Genomic DNA, 26,240 nt, shown 5'->3' on the forward strand with positions numbered 1-26,240 from the left:
AAGGCTGAATGACCCATACTGACCTTTGCTCACCACTGTCCTATCACTGTTATGAGGGGAGAAGCAGCAAGTCTGTCTCAGTTCCTCCTTCTGTCATTCCTGAGGCTCTACTGATCACTGAATTATTGAGATTTTTGCAAATTTGAGAGACAAGGCAGGCTAACCCACTCCAGATGCCATAACTGTCCTGTATCTTACTCTAGCTCCCCATGCTGCTGCCTTTCCCTCGCCTCCCCTTTCTTAGTTCTGCAGACGAGTTATCCTCCAGAGCAACAACCCAACCAGTCTCCCCTTCAGAAACTGGTGGTCCCCAGGCTCTTCCTTGCTTAAATACAAAATTACTCAAGCATAGACAATTAGGATGAGTAGCTTTGGCCAACTGTAGGCCATTTTGATGTTAAAAAGGGCAGAACACTCACTTTACGCTGAGATAAGCATGCTTTTCTATGAAATAAAAATCTCAAAGAAAAACACATATTTTTCTTTTTTTTGTTGTTTTAGTTTAGCAAAAAATCAAATAAAACAGTGCCTATTAGGGTTAAGATTAAGTCCAAGACTGGGGGGGGGGGGGGGGGGTGCCCTGAAGATATGCAAGGACACACAGCAGTCTTCTGCACGTAGAAGTTGATATTGAAACCTCAAAGTCCTGCAGTACCTTTTACATTAGAAGTTTCTGGGGTTTGGTGGTCTTTAGCCAAAACTGCTCCTACACAGTTGTCCTGTCCATCTATGTCCTCTCAGCACACATACAGTTCTTTCTATTGGTTCTTTCTATGGGACCTTTAAACAACTTGTAAAACTCGCTGGACTAGAAGATGCTTATCAACACAACATTTGCCACTTGTGTAGAATTACAAAAAAATGCAAGAATTGTCTCTATCAACTTCAACAAATCTCAGCATGAAAACACTGCAGAATTAAAGAATGGAGAAAACACAGCTAGAAGTAGCACATAAATGAGCCCTGATCCACTGCCCATTGATGTCAGTGGAAAGACTTGCACTGACTTCACCAAATCAGGCCTGTTGTGAAGGTCTGAAAAATGCTAACAGTATCTTTATGCAGGGTATTTTCAAAACCAAATGGGATGCATTTTTTTTTTAATCAATCATTTATATGGTACAGCATTGCTGCACAGAATGTCCCTGTCCGTAAGAAACTGACAGAACAACATGATAATATAAGAACTGTAGCAAGAAAGAGCGGAAGATGGAAAATCTCTTTAATTAGCCTTCAATTAGTCGGAAACTTATCTATGCCAAGAAGCAATATAATTGAGGACAATATGTGGTAACATATTACAGCTGTTCATTTTAGAAGACACAAATAAAATCATTTCATTGTTGCCTTTTTATATATTTACTTCCCCCGCCCCCCCATACCACATTTCTTTTTAAGAAATCCCTTAGCACGGTTAAATTGGAAGGCTACATAGGAATTCTTATGCCTTTTTATTATTTTACCAGATGAGGGTTCAGGCATGTTGTCAGGTCATTTGACCTCCTTAAATACATTGGCAGAGCTCTGATATTCATGGCCAAGAAATTGTCCTTGCTTCCTTTTCTCAAAGTTGTTTAAGTAATAATTTGTATTAATTACAGAAAGTACATCCTTAATTAACTGAGGAAAGACTTGGTTTTTTCCCCAGGCGTCTCTTACATTTTAGTTGATGAATCCAGTGATTAGAGAGATGGAAGCTGATTTGTGAGCCTGTTATTTTGTCTCATTTAGACGTGATAAAAAGAATGCGAGTGATGAAGGAAAAGGTGATCAATACACAGAGAAAAGATCACATATGCATTTGCAATTTGAGGCCAAAAATACCCATGTTAGTAGGAGAAGCTGTAAGTGCAAGCTTCAAAAGAAAGCCCAGATTTTATGGTGCAAAGTGATATACAGGATCTTGATTTAGAAAGAATTCTGCACACTGCAAGGAGTAAAAAAACCCCAAAATTGACAGGGACGACTGTTCCAAGTGAAGTGCATACAAACATACCTGAGAGTGCACATTGCCTATAATATCTATTCACACCAAAGGAAGGTCGTGCCAAATTGGCCCATTTGAACTCAAACAGAGGTGCTCTTTGTTATAGAAGTATGCTTCTGGGAAGAACAGGATGTTATTAAACATAAGTGAGTTTCAATCAATTAACCAAATAATTATTCAAACTTATATGCCTTTTCCAAGGACATATTTTTTTTTTAAACCTTAGTGCTGCAAGTCAAGCGCGAAAGACATTATTGCAAATACAAAATAAAAGGGCCTGATTTTTACAAATGCTATCAGGATCCAACACGTATCTGAAGCCAATGTTAAATAAAGCATTTATTACCACTGAAGTAGTCAACCATTTCTTTTGGCTGTAAGCTAAAGATTTCTGCGCTTCAATTTTTGCTCACAGAGATGACATTTTTGTCCTTGGAACTTTTGGGTACATTTTCAAAAGTGTTTATGCTATTGAGATGGTTTTCAGCATCTAAACCTCTGAGTTTACGGGAGAAAGCTTAGAGGATTGGAAGTGGAGGAGCTATCAATTCACACATTCTGCAGCTCCATCAGAATAGCTTAACTAACAAAGCACCAGTGTGACAAAGCACTGGAGTATGCGCTTAATTTCTGTCCCATCCATGATCTTGCTGATTTCAGCAAAGCATTCACACACTTTAAGTGTTAGTCTCAGTACTTTGCTGAAACAGAGCTGAAAAGTTGCTTTACCCATTCAAAGTGCCAGAGCAATTCAGGTTCTCACCTGCTCTCCGAAGGCCCTGTGCACTTTGCAGCCCCTGTTAGCCGTTCTTTCAAGAGCTGTTCTCGTATACTGCTCCCGCCTCCTTGAATGCACCATATACAGACAGACAGTATGTACCAACACTCCTCAGAGTGCCCTAACACTTTAAGAGAATAGCAATTTTCCAAATCCAATATGTATTTCACACTCAACTCATGAAAATAAATTAACTAAATGATTGAAAGTCTGCACATGACTTAGTAAAATGCATGAATTCTTTAGTTCAGGACTAATATTTCTCAATTTTCTAATTACATTCATAAACTACAAGAAAAATAATACAGATACTAATACAAAATGCAGAAGTGCTCATTCTAACATAGTCATTTACCATATTAATGAACATATGCTAATTTAGCACTGTTCTGGATCTGTATTAGGATGGTTTTAGAGGGCTTGATTTTGGCTGGCTTTCTGCAAGCACATCAGCAGAATAATCACAGGAAGGTATGGAAATGAGTGGTCTCTCTTTTCCTTGAGAACAGGTTGCCACCATAATGAAACGAGTGTTGTATGAGTAGGAAATGTAACCTCTGTTTTGGTAGGCAGGAATGTATAATCAAAAGATCCTCAGCAGTGAAGGTGGGCAGAAGCAGCTAGCTTCACACATCAGATAAAATATGAGAACACACTAATGAACTAGTGACAAACTCACGCTCTTCTAGTGCAAACAGGTTCAAGACAACAGGAAAGGGAGCCAACTAATAAATGTGGGCTTCAATAACGACTTTATTTTTTCCTCTGAGGTTTTGGGCTAGATTTTACTCTTTCTAGACATTAACTGAATTGCTTGATAAAATGTATTATGGGTCACAACATTTCTTCATATTAAATTCTTCAGAAATATGTAGGAATCCTTAGACATTATAAACTGTTTGCAGACAGGGACAATTCAGGTTTCTCCCACTGAGAGCGTAAGGAGCAAAGATCAATGTGAAGTCAAAGTTGATCTTTAGAACAGGTATGCAACTTTATTAATAAGGCAGGTATGTTAGCCAGATTGGGCAGGGGGGGAAACTCGTGAGGAAAGGAGAGTATTTGTCCGACTCAAGACCAGGAACACTGCCCTGTTCCAGTGGTGTACGTGTTTCAGCACAATCTTTAAGATGACCAGCTAACTTTACAGAAATGACTTTATATCCTCACATCCAGATCAGATCTCATGTCTAAGGGAAGGTTTCCCTTTTACACCCCTCAATACTTCACCTCTTCAGCTACCATCAGTGGATTATCACAAGCTTTGTTTACTACATGCAACTATGAATCTTATTTAAGCAACATCAGCTTCACTGGAAGTTGAATCTAGACCACAGAAATGTTTGAAACCATTAAAAGGGAATGTATTCACATTGTTGAGCAATACCCAAGTACGGATCTTGCATACTCAGATCCTGAGAAAAAAACAGCCCATAACTCCTGTAAGACCCTCAGGGTTACCATCCTGTCCTCCATAGTTCCAGCTACTATTTTTGTTGCTAGTGTTTTAACTCACTTCCAGTTGCAGAACTTTTCTCAGCAATTTTTTATATCTTTAGTACAGATACATATGTAATATCGCATATATATGGGAGGCTGCAAAAATTCAGCTCTAGAATTTTTTTTAAACGTAGTCAGAGCATATTTATGAGAATAATCCTTTCACATGTGAGGTGACCCATTATACATGACTGACTGGGACTAAAACTCTCAATACATGTCCTTCTATCACATTGAAATTCATGCTAGATAAATATATGCAAGCAAAAGTTTAAGTGAGGATAGGTGTCATAGGAGTGGTATCTGAAGTAGGTACCTTTTACCTTTCCTAAAAAGTTGTTTCATACTTTTACAAATTTATTTACTAAATAAGTTCATGTACTCCAGAAATTACTTCCTAGGCTAGATCCTATCTAGGATTTCTTTCAGATAGTTGACCATTTTCTTTCTAATTATTCACAGATGGGCTTATCAAATGTCCTGTCTGCCCAAGCAGGAATTACAGTGTCACTGGAAAATATGCCGAGAAATCAACCCTGTTTTCCAAAATACTATGTTAAAATTTTTGATGGTTTTTTTTAGATTACATATAGCACCTGTCATGCTCTGCCAGAGCATGTACTACACTGGTCTTCTCCTTTTGGAGACCATTGCTATTTTATCCTGGAACAAGAGTCTCAGACGTTGAGGGGTAAGAGTATGTAGTGAGACTTTGCATAGATCAAGCCATCAGTGTCTCCTGTGAGCCAGACACACATGAATTCACAGGGAAGTTGCCCTTTGGAATTCGTGAGAAAATAGAAAACAATTCTAAAAACTAAGCAGGAAACCACAAGTTAAGTAGGGAGATTAAATTAGACACAAGCTTGCAATATACATACCATAAGGAATGTAAGAGGAACAAACTACTTCATTATTCAATGTATCAGCATACAAAAGCATCTGCACAACAGGTGCTTTTTTTTTAATCCTTTTCTCTGACTGGAGCAGCAACACCAGGACAAAAGAATTATATTAGACTCCCCTCTCTCATCTTGACCTTATTGTAGCCCATTACTAGTAAAATTTGTAAGACTTATACCCATAAAAGTATTACTCCATGTTGAGTAATACCATTTATAACAGAAGGTGGTTGTTAAACTGACAAATATCCAGAAATATAGAGGGTGTGCATAAAAACTACCAGGGACGAGAAGCCTGGATGGCTAAAGAAATCTTAAGCATTACCTGCCAGAAATGATGAGAGTGGTATTCCACAAGGAGAAAATGGGCTGCAAGCTACTACTTGTGGCACCTGAACCACTTCACCTGGCTTATCACTGAGGTTAAGAATCACTGTGTTTCCCTGGAAAAAGCTGAGGAACCACCCAGGCAATGAAAGATAAAGCCAGGAGGTTCACAACAACTACTCTCATGAGAAAACGATAGGCTTTAATCCAGGCTGGAACCACGTGCCCTGTCAAATGAAGATAAGGCCTGGGAAAAGGAAGCAGATTAAAAATACAAACATTCTGAAGAATTGCTCCTGTATTTCTTCTCTGGAGAGCTAACATTTCCAGATCAAAGCAGCATTCCTCAGTTTAGTGAAGACCAGGAGGTGACTGCATACACTAGTCACCCTAGAAAGGCTGAACAAAAAGAGAAAAATCATGAAAAGTGACAGGGGAAATCAGAGGGTGCTACATCATGTAAGAGTCAAAAACATGCAAGTGTCATCCATTTGCACTGGGAGTCTCCAGAAGACAATCTGAAAACAGGGTTCCCAGCACATGTGCTCCCTCTGATACGACTTAAGGTGTCTGAATACAATTTATGGAAAACAGACTTTCACTGAACCCAAATCTTCAGTTATAACAAATATGGTCCTTATAGTTAAATCTTAAAAAACCCACACATTGGCCAAAATAATTATAAAACTGCTCAGGGATGTGTGCATTTAAGATGGCTTTAACAATCTGCATCTAATTTGGTAAAAAAAAGAAAATTCTCAGAGAGCTGCAGCAAGTGAATAGATTACAGACACAAAAACATCAAATCAAAGAAAAGGTATTATTACCTCTTCTTAGCTCATTACAATTTATACCTTATGAAATAAATAAAAAAAAAATTATAAACCCTCTGTGGTTCTATATTTTTATCAGATTTTTCCCCTGTGTATCTGAAAGTTGAATATTGCAAGCAGCTTTACGTCTGAGTTTCAGAAGGAAGTTGAAATAATGGAAAATACCTAGAGGTAGAAAAGTACAATGTGTTTTTTAATGGTTACCGGAACAAAAATCTGTGAACTAGGATTCTTGGGTTTGATTCCTGATTTTATCAGAGACTGGCTTAAGACACGTCCAGCTTAGATGTTTCAACAGCTAAAAGATGCTTGGCCACAGCAAGGTGATTCAGAGTGCCAGTTAGGAACCTGTCTCCTTAGTCATTCAGCAAAAAGATTTTTTTGGACTATGTGTATTGCCAGGCTCCCAAAATAGTCAATGGAGACTGATAGGCTGCTTTTAAGAATGAGTCAGAGCAAAAGCATCAGACAGTTATTCCTGTAATCGCACTCTGGAGGAGCCCATCTCTCACTGTCCATTAGATAAAAAGTGCATAAGAAGCACCACTGAGTTACTTGGCCTCAGCTCAGTCCTAGCGGAACCGATCCCTCCACGTCTCACGCAGAAGCTCAGCCAGCCGAGGACATTGTCACATCAGCCGCAGGGTTGAGCTCTCACTTGAGCCCCAGCTGCCCTGATTGCTCAGGTGGCCTCTCTACTGGCCGAGGCTGACGTGAGCATGGAAAGCGCCAGCTCGCTCTGCACACGGGGCCACCAGAGAAAGAAATGTGACACCATTCTGGATCTCAGCTACATCTCTGTGACTGATAGGAGTGGGCCTAGCCTGAAATATCTGATCCAGACAGTCCCATTTGAGCCTGGGTGCCCAGAACTGTGCAGGCAGGAATCATGGGGACATAAAAATAAGCTTGAGGAAACATAAGTCTCTCGCTCAGTTAGTATGGCACTCACTGGTAGCAGGGAAGAACTGAGTTTCCACTGAAGCAAGTTTCTGACATGAATATGGTTTTAGAAAGCTGTTCCCAAGAACAGAAGAAAGCATTTAAAGACTAGACCATGACTTGTTATAACTAGACTGTCCTACGAGTTACCTGGAGATGTACTGGGACAGGTCTCTCTTTGGTAGTGATATTCGTATTTCCAGGTAGTCACCAGTTTTTGAAAAAAAAATCACTGAATACACAGCAGGACCTAATGTAAAAGAACACTTAAATATCAGAATTAATAGACCTTATTATTATTTTCTATTGAGGTGAAGCTACCATTTCAGCAGATCCTGTGCTTAAACTGTGGGTTTAATGGCCTAGATTCCTTCTGATGCAGAATCACTTTTCTAGGCAATGATACCTCTTCCTATCCTCTGAGCTTGTCTCCTGAAGTTGTAAATATCCCAGAACAAGGGTTTCAACCTCCTATCTCTTGTCTAAACTGTGCACTTCAATTTCTCAACTGCTGCTATATGAGAGGGCTTCAAAAGCAGAATCACTACAGCTGCATCCACACAGACCAAGTAGTACTCACTTGTGCTGCTCCAAGAGCTGCACCGTGCCATGTGGATGCCAGCTTAAGGGCCTCTACTACTGCACTGTCTTGCTTTCTATGCAAGCACTCTCTACATCTGAATATAAAGAAGTATGTTTTGTGTTGTCACATTGTTCATTTTCAAAGGCTACACCAACTTGCATTCAACATATTTTCAGTGCTCTGAATGTATCAGAGGGACTTAATTCACATATTTTGGTTTCGAAAAGAAATTATTTCACAGTCCTTTGAATCTCAACATTTAAGAATCTTTGGGCTTCCATTTATCAAATCAGTAATCATTTCTTATTTTCAAATTTTTTGCACCATAGCTGTACAAGTGATTTTTTTTCATTAATTATCACCTTTTACTGCTAACAGTTTAAGATTGAGTTACAAAACCCAAACCACTTTCTGAGCAGCAAGTTCTTCCAGACTGAAAAAATGTTGATACCAATACAGCAGTACTGATGTTAATATGTTTATACTGTATCTTCTGTGCAGTTAGACTACAGTCTGAGAAGCTCTCAATGTATCCTCTTTCAAAGGCATGTACAAAAAATAAACCCCCAACCTTTTGTTACAATTAAGAAAAATAGCTGGAATTCAATATACTGTGAATGGCTGTTTTACAAGAAATTAGAAAAAGAAAAAAAAAGAACCAGTTAAAAATAAAGATAAATAAGTTACTCTTGAACTGCTTGAACTCTTGAATCTACAAATGAATTATGGAAAATCTGACAGATAAACCTAGGTAAAATGACGTAATTTCATTTCTGCTTCTGGGGGAAGAAGAGGAAAGGGGGAAACTATTGTGGCTTTGAAATAACAACAGAATGAACTCACGCTCATTCTTTGACCTATTCATTTCTCAATACTTATTTTTATAGCTCATGTTACGAAGTTATGTAATGATAATTTATAGGTCAGCTTGACAGAACCAGGCAGGCAATACTTCACATGATCCTTACTGTTCCTGTCCACAAATCCAACAGCCTATATGGACGCCTATATGTGACTCCTCTCCCCCAGACTGATTGAACTTTTCTCACAGAGAAGTGCGATGAAAGGAAACATATGAACAAAAATATGGAACAAAGGGGAGAAAGGGTAGACTTTTATATAATTCATTCACAAACATTTCTAAAAGCCCAAAGAGATAGCAGTCAGCAAGGATGCTGCATTCCAAATGCTGTTCGGAGAATGCCTACAGAACTGGTGCCCATAACATGGATAGATGTTTATTTTCTCTGAGTTTATGTCTAAGACTCTGGATTCAGCATTTCAGCAGCTCATCGTTAAGCTTCCAAAGCAATGCAAGTGTGGATTGCCATGAGTGCAGAACTGATAATTCATCTGTCACCAGTAGTCACATTCAAGCCTGCCCAGACAGAAACACCCTCACCAGAGGCGGAATGTGGTTCCTATGTATAGGAAATTCTATTTTCAGCTACTGAGTTACCTAAAAATAAACTCCTTCTCAAATGCAAGAGTTTCCTTCAGTCCATTTTATTAGTACTATTAAAATACAAAGTACAATTATGATTTGCAAGAACTATTTCTATTCTAGCAGTGTCAGGTGGCTGGGTTCCAGTATCCTGTGAATACACTTTACATTCTTCTAAAGAACTGGGCATTTTCAAAAGGACAGTACTTTATATTTTGAAAAATATCCCTCAGTGATTTTCTGCCAGCTGAAGCATCCAAAGTGTCTGCCCTCAAAAAAGATTCAGTGCTTTTGGCAGCATTTGCAAGCTAGTCTGTTTTTTCCAATCCAGAAACAATTTCTTTGCCAGACAGTCATCTGAAATAATGTTCTTACACAGAAAATACATGTTCAGTATGTTTTGCATTTATACACTCTAAAGAGGCCAGTGTGCAAGAAGTTCTGAGGTCCTAGAGGCTGGCACTGGATTACAAGGTCAGTTACTTTCCTTTCAGATTGAAAGTGAAGACGCTGGAAGATGGCAAAGGTGACAACAAAGCACTGGGATTTCTAGGACCGTGACTAGGACAACATCACTCCCAGGACTGCAGGGTCATGGGGCAGTGATGCTAAACAGTGCTATAAGGTTACCCTGCAGGGAAGGCTGTGATAAAAAGTCAGGCGCTCACTGTGAGGAGGGGAAGAGGCCAGCAGCAGATTCATGATGTTCGGCCATGGGACAGCAGTACCCTGGCTATGTAACTGGCATACCTGCCCAAAGTATTTCCAAGGTGAAAATGCTAAACGGTTGTGAACAGAATAGCAATTCTGATGATGTGATAGAAACCTCCAAATTCTAAATTACAAATGTTTTCCTCCCTATTCTATGGGACTTTCTGGAGTGTTTTTTCATTTGGACAATGAGCTAGCCATAGAATTCAGATTATAGATTATATTGTTCATCTTATGAACAGAAGTTCCCAAACAAACTAGGATTTGGAATCTACCATGATTTCAGATTTTGAGGGATCTGTGTGAACCTCTCACAAACCATAGGCTGCATTCCTTCATTAAAAGGAACAAATTCAAAGAATTTAAGTATGCAAAAAGATTTTCAGATGCTAAAACAGTGCACAGCACTCTAAAGGCATGGTCAGACATAGCTGGATATCAGACTATGTCTGACAAATCTAGCTGCTCGCCCAGCTGCCTGTTCCGTTCTGCTGACAGAGGTCATCAGCCTCTTGGCAGAGCAGGACAGGTAAGCATTCCTTATCTGCTTCTCTGTGAACACAGATAGCTCTGCTTAGGCTGCTCTTCTTTGACAAGGTTAGCTCAGATTCTGCATTTTGCACTGAAGTGGTTAAAGTATGTGTATTCACTACACACCGCTGGATGCCTCTTCTGTCCTTCACTCCAGAGGACGTTCAAATGCAGGGCCCAACAACTTGCAGACCAATTTGTCTATGGTCTAAAACATCATCACATTCAAATTTAATAAGAATGTTGCAGCATTATGACAACTCTAATATTCTTCAGAACTAATATTTTTTCTGGGGCAGCCTTTTCTTTTAAGTTTCATTATGACCTTGTTTTTTCCCTCCCTCTCTCTTTTGGGTAAAAGAAATACAATTTTCTGGGGACATACAAACAAACTACTGAAATTAAATACAATACTTCCCACTGACAGTTTTCTTGAGCTGTGTTTTTTTTTGTTTTCTTTTCTTTTTTGCATTAAAATGTGATCTCAGAATTTAAAGAACTCATTAATCTTGCTCCAAATTCTCACAGAGAGCCTGGCCTTTTTTTAAAAAAAGAGCCTATCTGTTCTCAAGGTGTAGCATAAAATGTGACATAAACTGTCAGTGTGTGCGCTTCAAGAAAATCACCTACCCACAGTTATTATGAAAAATATTTTTTGAAAAAGTCACTTCTGTGTGAAGCACGTAAGCCTTTTGCTTTTAGTCTGTGAAAACATCTATGTGAAATGCCATGGCATATATTATGTATAAGAGCAGATGAGATGATAGTCAAATGGTCCTAAAAGCTTTGTCCAGAAGACAGTTCATAGAAAGGAAGTGTTTTTCACATATATTCACAAGAAACATTGAACATCTAAGCACGGTCAACCTGTCACTCCCACAGCCAGGGAGAAAATACAGTGCCTGTGTGAACACAGTTCCAACACACACAGTTACAAATAGCAGTCTTTGAAGGGCCAATGAAGCATCAGCAAGCCATCCCTGGGCCACCCAAATGCATTTTTAACATCACACAATTGACAAAAAAAGACCAGCCTGCGCTCAGCCTGCATAGGCATCATATGAAGGCTGACGGCGGCAACAGGGGCTGCTGGGGCCTCCAGCTGGAGCTGCCCTGCACCTTCAGAGCAGTCTTCAGAGCAGCCAGGAGCCCACAGCCCCAGCAGCAGACACGCTGTAAAGACTACATATGGGTGGCCTGCTCAGAGATCAGGTCATGCTCTGCCATGACTTGGGTCGGGGCCAGCGTATGCAGGTTAGCTATCTGGCCAGACAGCAGATACGATCTCAAAGGCAGCCAAAAAAGGCAGTCTGCAAACAGGACCCTTGTCCAGCTTATCTGCTACAAGATGAGGCAGTTCTCTGACAGGAGGCTTGGTAGCAGGCACAGCTCACATGGGCCTGTATGAGCACAACCCTTGCTGCCAGTGCACTGGTTGTAAGTGCACAAAGCCACACTGAAGACCTGTGGAGCCCTTCCTGGGGAAAGGCTTGTTAGGCTCTTGCAGCCTACCATCCATTTGTGCTTTTATTCTGGTTTCCCATTTTACATGTCACCCATTGAAAAAATTGACTATAATCTTTTCCGTTCCTGAGATTTCACCTACTTATCGCGCTTTTAGCAAGTATTCTCCAGTGCCTTCCTTTTGTAACACATTTCTCGATCTCAGAGGTCCTTTGCACTGTTTTTTCCATCCTTTTTTTTGCTCTCAGGTTGCCCTGACTAGGCTCTAAAATAACACTTTTCAATTCTTTGTCTTCTACCGATCACTACACCTGAAAGAGTACTTCTGGGAGCTCCGGACATTTTCTATCATCTCCTTAGTCCTCCTTTGGTTTCTGAGATCCTGCCAAAGGCAGCAGAGCAGTCACTGGACTTAAAGGGTCAGTCACACTGTACAAAGGTTTTGTTAAATAAATCTTTGTTAAAAATAGCCTGCTCAGCTCTATTTGTGACAGTGGCCTGGTATTTTTAGGCTCTTGATTTAGTAATAAGAAAAACAAAGCCCAGCTAAATTCTCCATCTGATTGTTAAACCAGCAATCTGAAACAGCATTTCCTCCTCTAGTGACAGCTGAATTGATCTCCAACTTTTGTTTAATTTCTCCTTTGGCTTCAATACTTGGATAATGTTTTGTTTGTGTTTTAAAGCCTGCTTACTAGGCAGTTTCTCCAACCACTCATCACTATACTCTTTTTTCAGCAGTATATACTTGAGATGTCAGATTTACTGACTAATCAGAACATTTGACATCAGCAAAAAAAATATATCCAGTGGGTCTTTTTAACCAAAGAAAGAAGGACAGGAAATAACCTAATGTGATATTAGTTACCAAAGAAGTAATGGTAAAAAAAGGTTTAGCCATTGGTTCATCACATCTCTAGCTGTATGCTTCTGCACAGAAATCTTCCCTTTGGATTGTTTTACAGTAAAATAATAATGCTTCTTCGGCATGCCACACAGATGACAGTCTTTAAAAAACATAATTTTCTTGTAGAACTAATTCTTAATGCTATGGACATTAGTTGCTTAGTTCTCTAACACAGTCACATAGAAGCCGGTGCTGGTCAGATTTAATCACATTTCCATTGTGACTAGCCCTTGGGAGACCATGGCGAAGGTTTTCTTCAGTCCATGTAACCAAGTTTTGTATGACTTTATTCATAAGTGTTATTCGAAATTAGACAATCTGCCTTTCTCCACATGCTGGAACATTTTAGCAGTAATTCTAAACTGCCTCAAATACATGTTGTAAAATGTTCTGCATCTGTGCGGTTTCTATATTCCAAATATGCATGTGTGTTTCCATATTACAGATGTACATGGCAGAATCTAATAAATCTAATGGTTACTGCAGTGTTGCACATTAATATTGTGACTGTAAGTCTAAGCAACAGGTAGTATTTTACTGATTTTGAGCGTCACATTATAAGCAACCATCATGACTGCAGGAAGAAAAGTAGTGTAGCAGATCAGTAAATTAACTACTGGATACTGTGATACCTAGGTGCAAGGCTATGGACAATCTAGACAGAGGGCTATGGACTGGCAAAAGGGAGTCGCAGAATCTGGGGAAAGACTGTGCGATTCCTTCCATCATACCCCCATGTTAACAGGCTACAGCACTGACAGCAGTTATACACTGAAGTGTGCTAAAAGACTGAAATATGTTGTGGTATTGAGGGAACAGGGTATCTGGATAGGTCATGGCAGACATGCCATGCTAGCACTGAACGTTGAAATAATTGTCATGATGTATTATTACAGAATGCCAGACTCAGTGAGCGCTTTAACGACTCAAACATTTGGCAACAAAGGCAGCCAAACAGTTATGTTCACCAGCAATACTTAAGTTATACACAGTAAAGGAAGGAAGGAGGGAGGGAGGGAGGGAGGGAGGGAGGGAGGGAAGGAAGGAAGGAAGGAAGGAAGGAAGGAAGGAAGGAAGGGAGGAAGGAAGGAAGGAAGGAAGGAAGGAAGGAAGGAAGGAAGGAAGGAAGGAAGGAAGGAAGGAAGGAAGGAAGGAAGGAAAGGAGCCCCTTTGGAAATAGTTTGGAATTTACAGAGAACAAAACACTAAAAAAACCAAACAAACAAAACAAAAAAGATCAAAATAAAAAGAGAAGTTTAAAAATCTAAGGCCTAAATTCAGCATATCATGACACATTGTTTCCTGAGAGTTCAGGCTCAGGTACCTAATTCACACATATGAAACATGCCTCTGACCAAGTCCTTACATAATACAGTGCAGTTATTCAACTGAATGGATTAATGTTTCATGGGAAACTTCATCTAGGAAGAAAAACCACCTCAAAAGGTAGAATGGGAATGCTCCCATTCTCAGGAGGTAATTTGTAGGCCCAGGAGATTATTTACAACTCTAGAAAAGCACAGTTCAGTGTGAAAATGACAAGAAATTTTTCTGGTCAGTTCAACAAACCATATCAAAACATTTTCATTCTTCAATATTGAAATGTGTCATTTCAATTTAAAAACGAAAAACATGACAAGATGTGGTTATTACTGCATACCCCTTCTGGAATGTTTCATCACAAGCAGAAAGAAAAACCGTGTTTCAGTTACTTGACCTGATAGGGGTTGAAATCAAGCAATGAAATGCTGAAATTTCCTACTGGGTGGACATCCCAATTTGTATCAAGTCTGGAAAACAAGTGTTTCTTTTTCAAGGAAATATCTCATTCAAGTAAGCAAGGGTTATTGAGACTATCATCTCTGACACGGTGATACTTAATGGCAACTTGGTTTGTGAAAGAAGGAAAATTTCTAAGTGCGCTTCCATAAATCAATGAAGTCCAAAAGCCAGAAACTTTGTTGTGCAATTATTCTTCTGCACTGTTCAAAAATAAAAGGTTATTGGCCAGAATTTTGGAAGACTTGTTAGCTCAGTGCTTTGAAACACAAATAAGCTACCCCAGAGCAGATAAAGCATGGTAACACTCTCCACGCTATTTCCCCATGTGACACTGAAGCATAAATATGTAGTTATTTATTTCTCTTCTACTAAAGGGTAAAGTCTTTCACATTTACTGTGGAATAAGACTATGCAAACAAGCAGAACAGCTGACCCACAGTAATGTTTTCCAAGCAATAGCTTTTTCATACATCAAACCTCTCAATAAGCAATAACTACACAAATAACATCATTGTTTTTTTCAGGTGTCACTACCTCAAAGATCATAGCTAATATGCTTTCAGTGACTGCTGAACAATTCCAAGCACAGGCAGGCCTAATAAACAAGAACATAATTTTGTTATGGTTTTGTATTGAGAAGAGCATGATGAGGGAAAATATTTGGACACAAGTGAGAGTGCATCAAGATACGGAGTTTCTAGGAGGTTTTGTTTAACTTGTTTATTAAGACTGGAATTCAGATCAGGACAAAACTTTCTGTGACTTGCTGGAAAAAGTTTTCAGTCAAATGCAGAACAGCTGTGCTCTCCTGCAGTTGCACTAAACAACAATATCCGTCATAGTGTTCTAACAAAAAAGGTCTATTCAGTTGAATGCAGTTTTGGGGATAGGAGGAACCTGAAGAATGTATCTTAAAATTATGCCATTTTGGCATATTGTCAGTGAGTCAAGAAGGAACTTGTATCTCATTCCTCCCATGGGTTCAGAAGACCCTACTGCAGTCAAGGTGATGCTGCCCAGCTGTAGTAACTGAGAAATAAGCCAGGCTGAGTTTTCTTAAGCCATGAAGAAGATGTGCTCGCGCTTGCATGGTGCAAAGCACTGAAGAATAGAACAGGCATAGTTAAGAGAAACACTAGCAGAAGCTTTGGGCTGAGGCCCAACTACATGCAACATTAGGCTTAGTAGAACGTATCCCAGGATTCTTTGAATGATAAGAAATAGAACTACCTAGTGTATTCCTTCCCAGAAAATGACAGAAGTTCTGTCCTTACTGGGTCCCACAAAATGACAGGAGAAGTTCTGTCCTTGCTGGGAAAACAAGAATTCTGATAGGGCACAAGGGGACTGGCATCACTTGAATTTCACAAATCATCTCCCATGCTGTGACGTTGTCAGACTAGCAAGTGATGAAAATTCATTAGAGCATCTCTTGTGAAGTCAAGCTCTGAATTAGTTCAAAACTGTTTTCAATTAAACATTTTTCTTCTGGCAAGCTGTTGAAATAGGTGCCATGATCAGCACCATTGCTTCTGCTTTTCTGCATGGTCCTATCAGCATCCAACCAAAATAGACAAGCGAAGTTTATATGAAACTGTGCATTCCTTCTTATGATCATCAACAGGTACCCAAGTGGGTTCTATAGACCAGACATAAGGTGGTTTATGTTCTATTTTATAGTCTGCATGCAAGAAATTAACAGATAGCTTAAAAAAAATCCCAGCACTAGAAACTGGGATTATCAATCTAATTAATGTCCTTAAATAAGTTTATTAATATTCAGAAATATAATCTGATATGTAATTAGCAAATCACAAATCATTAGCCTCCCGAAAAGGCACATACCTGATCCCAGCTTGAGATATTAAAAACCTGCTCAGCTATTATTTAATGTGGTATTACCCTCATCTCTGTCACCCACATAACTAGCTCAGAGTTTAGCCTGTTCATCTGGAATTTAGAAACACACATTTGGTCCTTTCTTTGCATGAACAGAATCACCTCCTTGAGCCTATTTCTCCTCCCTCCATGTGCATATTTTAACAGGGATAAGCAGGTGAGTTCTCTGGTTATAGCCATTACACCTTATTATGAAGTTCTCTGAAGAAGAGAAAGAAAAACTGAGAATGACTGCGTAGTGCCTTACTGCCTTGCAAGTCCTCGATTCTTTCCTTAGCCCTAATGGGATAGAGAAGCTCTGACATAATGATCATAAATGTATTCTGTTGCTGGATTTAGTACAGTTTGTTATGCTGGCTGTTTGAGGGGGAGCTGCAGAGTGTTCAGTTTTACATTTGTCTACTGAAAAATTTCCAATACCTAAAATAAGGCTGTATGGATTGCTGAAGTATATATATCTGTACGAATCTAGATAAATTACTACACTCCAGCACCGCCCCCCCCCCCAAAAAAAAAAAAGAGTTACAAGCAAAAAAGTATAGGGAAAGAATAAAGACATGCCAGCAAAATACAGAGAGAGACTGGGAGCAATACCATGATATCCTATCAAAGAAGTACTTAGACAGAGTGTGATTGTCTGTATTTTGAGTAAAATTTTGATTGGAGGTCCTTCAGGGTATAAATATGTAGAATAAAGATGCAAAAGCTATCCAATTACTTGTAACAGAGCTAGAAAATTTAGATTAGAAATAAGATTCACTTCTTACAGCAATGAGGTTAAATACCTAGCGGATTACCTAAGGTTCTAGCAGATTTAGTATCACTGCAAATGTTTGTTTATTCGTCTGTTTCTAACATAAATGCTGCAACTCAAATGAGGATTAGTCAGGGTAGCATTTTTGTTTATTTTCTCACCAGAAACTTACATTCACAACAGTCCCCTTAGTTTTACAATCTGTTCATCAGTTAGGTATGGCAAGGACATTAATAACTCATGTTCAGTAAATTCATAAAGCAGTTGTTTCAGAAATCAATCACTTAATTTCATCACACCTTTGTGTATTTGATAGTATGACTACATTAAGCACTCAGTATGGTAGCTATTATTCAGAAAATCCCAAGAAAAATATTTTTAAACCCAAGGATTGTCGTGGAAGTGCCAGCTGTTAATATAGTGGTGTTAGCAATTTGCACGGTACTAGGCTGGACGTCATTCAGGAACAAGTCAACATGGGAGACATGTGAAGATAGTTTCCTACCACATCTCCAGTGTCACTGTGCACAAAGAAACGCCCACTCTGGCTGACAGGCTATGTTTTCCCATAAGATATCTTTGGGGTTAGACAAATCCTTTGGGCACCAACCCAAAAGATGCAATCAATCCCAATTCCTCTTTTCAAGCTGCCTTCTGGCCTAGGCAAAACCGTCATGGAACTGGACTAAAAATCAGAAACTGCAGTTTTAGGTAGTATTTTGAAAGAGAGGGGTTAGAGACAGAAGACCTATGTTTTTTTCTTTCTAAATCCAGGCAATGCTTTTTTAGGGATAGCTGCTTGATTTGTTCCCAAGGATAACCCTCCATTGTGTTTTATTTTTTTATTATGTTAATTTTTCCTCCCTCCTCCTGATGTTTTGCTTAACAATATTCTTATGTATACACACTATGACCATAAGTGCATTATAACATGGTCACTTTTAAAGCCCGTATAACTTTTCAGTAATAGTACTGAAAGCAAAAAAACAGGGAAAATAAGGACACACCATTAAAAGCAAGATTCCTATAAAGCTCTGTCTTTCCCAGCTAGGTGTGATATTGTTTATGAAGCAGCAGGATGATACTCATTTTCTGGCTTCCAACACTCTGTCTGCCCTAGGAAATTTAATCTAACTAACAGTAGGCAAAAATATTATACTTTGACCAGACTTCACATACCGTGAAGAGAAAAAGGGTTGGGACATATCTATTTTTAACCAAAAAGTTTCTAAAATTGAATCACTTTTGTGTTCCCGCTCAGAAAAGAAAATAAAAAAGTATTACTTTTTGTGGTAAGCCACACAAAAATAAAAATCTGTTGGACTTTGATTGGAAAGAAAAAAACAACACAGCAATAATACACCCAGTAGCAAATTCAAAACATAATAAATCTTTTTTTCTCTTTTATTTTTCTTTTTTATTTTTGAACAGCAAGGAGTGTCAAATTCTAACCTTTTGCCTGAAGAAGCTCCAAGCGACTCATTGTCTTTCTCCCAAGTATGGACATGCGAAGAGAAAGGATTAGCTAACAGAATAAGGGCAGTTCGGCTTTACGCTGCTTTGCCTCTGTCAGTTAAGAAACATGATAAAGATGCTATTAGACCTGCAGATTCTCTCTCCAGTTTTTCAGCAAGTTTATGTATGCAAACACGACACAGAATATAAGCTACACTTCAGCTCATTCAGTATATGGCTGTCACCACAGAAGGAACTTCCAGAATTGTGCTGCTGACTTAGGATAAGATTTAGATGAGTGACTTTTATTTATTTTATTAATGTGTCTTAATTAGATGGGTTTGATATGATACCTATCATGACGGCAGTTAAATGCCCGTGTGCAGTGCCTGCACATTGTATCGTCTCTTGTCACTCCTGAGAAACAGAAAGCAAGTATCTTATTTCTATTCTTACTTGAATGCCTTCACAGTATTTTCCTTGTATGATCAATCATTTAGAGGCAGTGCAGTCTAATAGACTTAAGAAAGAACTGAAAAACAAGAACTCATTCTTGATTTATCACTAAAGGAATACTCAGCCCTTGGCAACACTAATAACTCTTTGTGAACATTTCCCAGCTGTGTCAGACAGAGCTGTATCCAACAGTATCAACATTAAGATTACTTAATAGGCCTCATTTTCTGTTTCCTCAGCTACATGGATTATTCAGATAAGAATATAAAGCAATCTATTAGCTCACATCATCTATATATGTTATAGATAAAAGCTTAATAGGTTTGTGTGACACTACGCAGATGTAAAGTGCTAGCTGAACACCAAGTATTTTCATTGTCCTAAATGGGACTGTCTTTATCTGAAGCATGTGCAGAATTATGCTTGAAAGTCAGCAACACGACAGATAATTTGGAAGCTTATTCCACAGTGGAGCTTCCTTGGCAACATATTCTATAATTGCCACATCCCACAAAAAGTCCAAAGATCATGCATCTTCTGTGCTAGATCCTACATCAAGTTATTCTTACTGTCATCAAGAGATTTGTTTTCAAAACTAGGTGTTACACCATCGGTGGCATTTGTGTCAGCAACATGAAAGGCATAGCATTTGTTCTTCTGATGTGGTATGTTACCCTACTTGTTCTATAAATATGTGTGTACAAAAGCAAAGCCTTAACCATAACCTTTAAGACTTAAGTGACTGTATAACATTCAACTGTGGAAAGCAACAAAAAACCCCAATGTCTTCAACAGGAAAAAAGTGCAGCTCTCTGCTTGTGACAGGCTGCAGTAATTCTGCAGACAAAGTGGCAGAAACTTTATGTCTAATCTTCCGAAGTTCCTACATTTACATGAACTTCTGGTAGCAGATGACTTTCAAGAGCAGGATGTAGAATGAAGAGTGATCTATGTTTTGCATCATCCAAGAAATTTCAAAATCTGATTGCACAAATGTTAATTTTTTTTTTAAATGTTAAAATGAATTCATTAATTTGGGAATGTTACTTTTGCTACATGTTCTGCTTAATCCGGTGACAAAAATATCCTGCAATATTTAGATTTCAGATGTATCTGAAACAGTGCTAATATGGCATAGCTTTTCAAAATTATTTCAGAAAAAAATTATTTCTGCTTAATGCCAACTGGTCTACAAATGCCTCCCTAAGATGAAAGAAACACTGCCATATTATACATTTCAAAAAAGATCAGTTAATCCTTCTTTAGATTATTAGAGATCAGATTTAACATACGAAACGTTCATTTCCTGGCAATACCAACTGTTTTTTCATTACTTCCAATCAAGTCTGAGTAATGCCTAGTACCTGCAAAATCAAGAAAACATTTTGTTCAGCTGATCCTAAGATAGAGCAGTAATTATATATCAACAGAAGGGAAAGAGAAAAAAACCCTTTACCATACTGAACTGGATGATAAAAATGTAGTGTAACACCTGGATAAAAAAGCAGATTTACTTGTTCAGATATTTGAACAGTTTTTTAGTTGATTACAGGTAAAACACAGAATTTAGGAAAAGCATCACTTCGTTATGAACACAGATAGGACTTCTGTTTTCTCTATCAGTTGCACTGCAATACCACCCAAATACTATAATCAGTCATATTGGTATGTGCTGGCTAACATATAGACAGATATGACGTCTGCTCAACACCAGAGAGTGCTCAAACTTCCACCCTACCCTATGCTTTGGATGTGACAGACATGATTAATAAAACTTTATGATGTTGCATGCTTTACTACTATTCATTATTATTTAACCAAAATCAATCAAGCCACAGGGCTCCATTTTTAAAATTAGATTTATTATCTACAAATAGGCGTCCTTGCAATGGAAAACTGCAGAAGTTCAAAAAAGTTGCAATTTAAAAAAAAAAAAACAACCTCTATTTTTTCCTTTCTTCTAGTCCAAACCAGACTTTCTCCATCCTTTAATTGTGTTCCCAAGTAAGCCTCCTACTTTAGAGTCTCAAGCCCTAAAATGTAACTCTTAGTTGTTTGTATGAGAGGGTTTCACATTCCTCTGTAGGGCCAGGCAAATAGTTACAGTCAGACCCAGCAATGAGTGGAACTGTTCCATGCCATAGAAATCCAGAGTGAGTCCAAGCAATGTGCCTTTTACATGGGATGTGAGTCAATCTGCATCAGAATAGTTGGCAAAGTCTCAGTAACATTTGAAAAAATACCATTTACTGAAATGCTACTGGAGTCTGACAGAGAAGTTGTTCAGTCTGGCTCAGCTCAATAGACCAAGATGCATTGCAGTTGGAGTCATATCTGCAACTCCTGCCAGATCATTCACTGTATTATACAAAGCCCTCTGCTGTGCCTGACTTCATGGAAAGTGGTAATGACGGCTGGTTTTCTGCCTGACTCTGTCTGGGGACCATTTTATATTCTAGTGCACTAAACAGTGGATGTAGACTTATGTATGTCAGATTTTCTTAGAGGTATAGAGGTCTAAAGCTGACTTCCCATGCACCGTACCCTGCAGTGCATGTATCCCAGCTACCACCTGGCTCAGCCCATGGAGTCAGATCTAGGCTGGGTCTAGAAAACCAGAATTTTGAAAGGATGGACTGCTGGGTTTCTCTTGGTTCGTTCAGGGGGAAAGGTTGTACGTAATTTTGTTTGGAAGAAATGTATTTTTGGGTAAAGCTATCTTTCATTTCCATTTTGCTTCACTAGCTCATGCATTACTGTTATTGAACATAAGCCAAATTTTCCCTTCAGTTATATTTGTGCATGCTTTATCAGCAAGCAGCCTCAGGTTGCCTTGGTTCATTGTAACTCAGCAGTGAATTTGGCAAAGTTGTTTTCATTCATACAGGCAATTGACAATTATTTTAAACTTGACTGAGCTACTTTGTGAGTTTAGTTCAGGAACACCACAGAAGTATTACCTTCTAGCTTGAAGCAAATACAGCAAAAGAAGTCTTGTAAATTGTTTCAATAGGCTACTCAAACGATTCTGGCCCAGGAGCACAGCTGAACAAACTATTCAGTTCAGGAAAAGGTTGGTTTTACTGGCACTTGGGCAACAGAGACAGTACCAGCCTTATCTTGTGAACTTTGAACCTGTCTGTATCATATCAATCCCTTTTACGTTTCTGAACTGCAAACAGTAAAGACTTGCTCAGAACCTCCCTTTCTAAAGGGAGGTTTTACAATGTCTGAGTGGGGAAAAAAGAGTGTGATGTGATTCTGGGTCTGATCCTGATATTTCTTAGTGCAAATCAGATGTAATTCCATCAAATATAAACTGGCTTAACACACAAGAAGATTTCAGAATCCAGGTTAATAGGTTATTCATTAAAAATTACAATCATGATGAATAATTGGTAGTAAATTGCTATTAAAACTCTCCTATTCTAAGTAACTTTCCCAGTGTACCTGTAAATATTTTTGTAATTATGTTCTGACTTTATTAGAAAGCCAACTAATAGGCAACCTAGCAAGGGAATGGCATCCACTGTATGGACTTCTAGCAGCCCAACCACAACAGCTTAACAGAAAAATACAACTCTAGGCCTGGATGACACATTGTGATGACACTCTGTCCATTCCCTGGCAGGATCAACACAAATCAAACACAATTTGAGATGTTGGCAACTGAATCCTGAAATAAAGCATGTAAATAAATTTGGACTTGTTCAGAGAAATGTTATGGGACTGTCCTTGTTTCACAAAGCTGTTCATGTTAATCATCTTGCACTTCTATTGAATGGGCTTTTGACAATGTTTAACAGCATGATAGGTGAAAGTAAGTCTAAGAAGGTTCCAATTAAAGATAAAATTGACCCATTGCAACACAAGCTTACACTATCCTGAATTTTTCCAAGAAGTCTGTTTCTAAGTAGTAACACTCTTCTGTTCAATGCACTCACTTAGAGACAAACTTCCATTGATAATGGAAAGTAAGGTCAAGAGAGCTTTTCCTACTACATAAATAAAGCCCACGAAGCATGATGTGGTTAGGCATAAAATCAGAAGATTAGTTGCCTCTAGAAAAAAGACAACATGTGAAAAGCGGACATCTGGCAATATCAGTAACAAAGAGCAAGTGATGATTCTGCTCAAGTGCAAATATAAATCACATTGTAACGGGGTCAGTTACAGACCTACACGGACATCCACAGTAGAAAGTTCATGATAGGAAGAGACATCACTCAGTCTTCCCTGTTTGGAATCTACTTTACTGAGTCAGAGGATCATTAAATCCTGCAGAGTTTGAACAACATCCAGATACAGGATGCTGGCAGGGACCTCTGAACATACACTTGTAGAACAGTTCCAGTTTTCAAGCCGTTCTGAGGTTTACCGGACACATGTAGTTTCCCAGAAATATCCTTGTTCTCAATGGGAAATGGCATCCATGATTTCAGGCTGTCTCACAGCCCGAAAAAGTCACCTATTTCTCATTCAACTAGAGGGTTTCTGGGTAATCCCAAACTCAAATATGGAATCCTTATTTGTGTGGGCCAAGGTCCCATCCTGCCTATGGATTTGTGCAACAAAGCTGAAATGCACTTTCTCTTAGAGCTCCAGACACACAGTACTTCACCTTGGGTCTTTAACTCTTCAAGACATGTAATGACATAGACAGAAATCGGCAGAGGAAAACTCTTCACAGGAATTTGAAAAGAGATAGAAAGAAAAGACTAACTAAAATAGATGTAGACATCCATGTCCTTTTCTCTGCATCAGTTTTCTCACCATTCCAGAGATATATTTAGGCTCTAATCAGAGCTAAGATGCCTAGGATTCCTCTGTCCCTTACTTGTGCTTTTAATTATGACTCTTTACTTGCTTTCATTTACCTTCCTTGAATCTATAATTAAATTTTCTTCCTCATGCCATTATAGTTAATCTCTTCCTGTGCCCAAGCTACCTTATATTCCAAGAGACATATGCACCCACATATCCTCCTAGGGTTTTAAAGACAAGGATCAACATATTGCTCTCATGCTATTTGAGATTTTCCACATGCAGAGGAATTCTAGGTCTGTTCATCGTATCTTTAGTCATTGCATTGTCCTAGTACACTTCTGTCAAAGCAGCTGTCCATTCAGATTTTACCCATGACCTTTTCCTTCATCCAGCAGAGATGTACAGCAGCCAAAATTATCAACTGACTCAGTCCACCTTCACTGGAGAGACTAGCAGTATAACAGTATGATGGTAAGACAACCATAACTTGAACTAAGATTCATAAATAGTGGTTCCCCAAAATCATCATAGCCTTGAACCAGACAATGTCAAAAAAGAATTATATGTGGAACTACTGTTACAGTTATACTAGCCATCTGCTTCTTTCTAGAAGATTTTCTGTGGGCCTAAGTGAAGAGATCATGAAAAGGAATATTTGCTTCCTTTTAGTGTGGGCCACTGTGAGCAGGAGAGAGATATGTGCCTTTCATGGTTACTTTATTTCCCTGGTTGTTTTTTTTTTACTGAGATGAAGGGACAGGGTATAGATAACCTAACTTAAAACAGTCAAAGATGGATTTCAGAGGGGAAATAAACATAGTATATTTTCTGGTATTTTTAGAAAGACCCTTTGATTTAAGAGCAAGAAGGAGAAATTTAAAAAAACACATATCTTTAATTAGCAAGTCCTTGGCAAGAAATCTGGAAATATCCTCAGTAATCAGTTGGAGAAAATAGTTTCAACACAATAGGAATGATAATAGCAGGGCCCCCAAGAAAGGACAGTGGGGAGAAAGGGTAGGAATTCATTCCCCATGCAGGGAAGGGACTGTAGTTGCTTCGTGTGGGTTTGCCAGCCAACGCTTGAGGAATCAAGGAAGGTCACACCATGGTGCAGCAGTTTATAGTTTTAAGGACAGGGCTGTGTGCAGTGTTCATTACTGCAGCATCCTTTCTCTAAGTATAATTTATTTGAACAAATAGAATAAAATGGTTTTCTGTGTTGGATATTAAAGCTGAACAAAATCCAGAGTTGCTATAGCGCTGCTGAGAAGACCTGCAACCAATATATGTCAGATGTTGCAGTGCAGGCTTCTAACTTGTCTTGATGTTGATATATCAACTTGCTCCCAATGAAGTCAGAATGCTCACTCTGTCTCTGTTTTTCTGATGGGAGAATGATACAAGCTGTCAGGTGAGCTCTTCTGTAAGTAAGGCAGAGATATTTTAAGAGAAAGGTTGGAATCCTGCAAAATTCACGTATGTGAATATCTGCATGTTCCTCGTTAATGAAAATATGGAGCAGGCTAACTTGTTGCTTTTAATTTTATTCTTAATGAATCTTTAATGGCTTGAGATATTAGAGAATAAATACCTAAAAGGAAGCCATTTCCTATCTGGGAATAAATATTGCTATCTACTTGCAAACTTTTATGTTTTTTTTATTTCTCTGAGCAAATGTTTCAAAAATTTTGGGCTAAAAATATAAATAGAAATCAGCAATGTAAAACTCCTTAATAAAATTATGATAGTAAACCAGTCTGAATGAGCAATACAACAGAACAAGTATTTGGTCCTGAATGTATTTCTGTTTAAAGCATCCATTAAAGATTTTATACAGAGCCAGGTTAAAGAAACTGTACAAATTATTAGCATATTTTCTCAGTAGAATATGAACTGTCAAGGAATTGCTCATAATATTTCCAGTTATGCATTCCTAAGATACAAATAAAAATTCTTCTGCATATCACTCAATTCATTATGAATTCTTCCAGTTGAAGGCAGAGTTAGTTTTGGCCTTTTATGGACAGTTAAAAGCTGCACCTGCTTTATTCTGTTTCGTATAACAAAAGCACATTATATTTTTTTTTCCCTGTAGTGTTTAACAGGCCATTTTTAAAGGCACAGCCTGAATGACAACTAAAAAGCCAAGCCTGTCTTCTGTTTCTGGATTTGCTTTTTTTGGTATTTGTTTTGTGACGTAGCCTACTACTGTCAA

Source organism: Nipponia nippon, unplaced genomic scaffold (genome assembly GCF_047370975.1).
Source record: "Nipponia nippon isolate SJK-2023a ecotype South Korea unplaced genomic scaffold, ASM4737097v1 scaffold_10, whole genome shotgun sequence".
In the NCBI taxonomy this organism is placed as follows: Eukaryota; Metazoa; Chordata; class Aves; order Pelecaniformes; family Threskiornithidae; genus Nipponia; species Nipponia nippon.